The following is a 2,500-nucleotide window of genomic DNA, read 5'->3' as shown; positions in this document are numbered from 1 at the left end:
AGGACACCCTAATGACAGCATAGCAACACCCAAGACACCCTAACAACCGTATAGCAACCTGCCACAATCACCTAACAACCATAGCAACACCCAGGACACCCTAGTAACCGTATAGCAAACTGCCACAATCACCTAACAATTATAGCAACACCCAGGACACCCTTGCAATCTCATAGCAACCTGTCACAACAGCCTAATGACCACAAAGCAAGACCCAGGACACCCTAATGACCGCATAGCAACACCCAGGACACCCTAACAACAGCCTAACAACCATAGCAACACCCAGGACACCCTAATGACTGCATAGCAACACCCAGGACACCCTAACAACCGTATAACAACCTGCCACAATCACCTAACAACCATAGCAACACCCAGGACACCCTAATGACCGCATAGCAACACCCAGGACACCCTTACAATCTCATAGCAACCTGTCACAACAGCCTAATGACCACATAGCAACTTCCAGAACACCATAAAGACCACATAGCAACCCTGGAACATCTTAAAACCCCCAGAACACTCCAACAATCACATAGCAACCAGTAAAACCTAACAACCAAATGACAACTACCAGGACACCCTACAAATCACATAGCAACCCGCAGAACACTCCAACAACATCACCACTCTAGAAGACCACTTACATTTGTTTTAACATGTCTAAAGATTGTTTTACCGTAAACTGATATATTTCATAATATGTAGCCAATTTTAGTAACAGGATTCACAAAATGCTCACATTTAGAAACACAATCACTGCTGGAATAAAACAAGCATCTGTCTGATTGGACAACTGAATCAATACTTCAGAAACACTGAAACCCAGAGCACGTGACAACTTGCCCCGGTCTGCTCCTCTTAAAGGACAGAACATGAGAAACAGCACTGAACACGAGGAAAACAAGCCCATCTGTGCAGCGCTGCTAAAATTATAAACACTGCCGTGGGCTGAACACGCTCGAGACGGTTACTCTGCTCCGAGTTCAGATGTGTGAGTGTGAGTGTGTGAGTCTGCTCCTCCGAACAAAAACATTTTGGGGTCGACAGAATGGACAAAAATCACAACGGAAGAGCTGGAGCATTCTTCAAAATACCTTCTTTTGCTGTTCCACAGAAGATGAAAGCCAGACATGTTTGCAGTGATGTAAAAGAATTGCAGAGTAAAGACGTCATATTCCGCTTCGTGCAGCATCTTTCTTTAAATAACCCCAGTCTAACACTGAGTCATAACTAGATGATAAACGTATCATGGTGTAATGCGACACATGTATGACCGTCAGAGAAGACCCCGTCAGCTCAAATCATTTCATAAGCTGTGCTTTCTAGAGTTTCTGCTGATCAGAGCAAAGCACTTCAATAATGAGACTTTCATGGGAGACTTTAGATGCATACACAGCAAACACACACACACACACACACACACACACACACTGAAACATGAACAAAATCAACCAGTCTGGGTTTATCTGGTTATGATCAGCTAGCAGAGAACAGGCTTTCTGCTCGTGTTTCCACTGCAGTGGTTTATACAGCTGAAGACAGGTTTATTCACGCATGCACAGTTTTTGCCTGTAGAACGTGTTCAGACTCCAGCGTCACGTGATTTCATTATAATGCACGTTTAATTTTGGATTTATTTTATCCAGCTGCATGAAAACCAGCACTAAGAAGCGCCTCGCTGCAGTAAACGCTGTCCAGCTGCCGATGGTAGTCACGTGACCTCCACTTCCTGTCAGACCGAGTGAGCGCACATGAACATCAATGTCAGAATCACACAGAGCAGCACTGCAGGGGCTCCAGCGCTTTATTTGTGAATGCATCAGCCGTCACGTGCATGCAGCCGGAGCACAATTATAAATGTTTCAGACTGCGGTGCATGTTTAATTCAGCGGCTGCCATGCAGTCATCACCACACAGATATCACTCTACTCCACTTTTCATCCAGATGCATGAAAAAATGGCATCATGAACAGAGATAGAAAACACTACAACATACTGAAAACACCGGCAGATAGACTGAACCACACACACACACACACACACACACACACACACACACACACACACACACACACACACACACACACACACACACACACACACACACACACACACACACACACACACACACACACACACACACACACACACACACACACACACACACACACACACACACACACACACACACACACACTCACACACACACACACACACACACACACACACACACACACACACACACACACACACACACACACACACACACACACACACACACACACACACACACACACACACACACACACACACACACACACACTCACACACACACACACACACACACACACACACACACACACACACACACACTCACACACACACACACACACACACACACACACACACACACACACACACACACACACACACACACACACACACACACACACACACACACACACACACACACACACACACACACACACAC

At 45.7% G+C, this 2,500-nt stretch overlaps 1 protein-coding gene across 5 annotated transcripts in view; it reads right to left on the bottom strand.

Annotated features, from left to right (window-relative positions):
* Positions 1 to 2,500, bottom strand: part of evlb (Enah/Vasp-like b) — a 20,470-nt gene that overhangs the window by 9,072 nt on the left and 8,898 nt on the right. The gene's annotated exons all lie outside the window — the stretch shown is intronic.

Source organism: Puntigrus tetrazona, chromosome 20 (assembly GCF_018831695.1).
Source record: "Puntigrus tetrazona isolate hp1 chromosome 20, ASM1883169v1, whole genome shotgun sequence".
Taxonomy (NCBI): Eukaryota; Metazoa; Chordata; class Actinopteri; order Cypriniformes; family Cyprinidae; genus Puntigrus; species Puntigrus tetrazona.
This window is presented reverse-complemented; position numbering and strand designations above follow the sequence as displayed.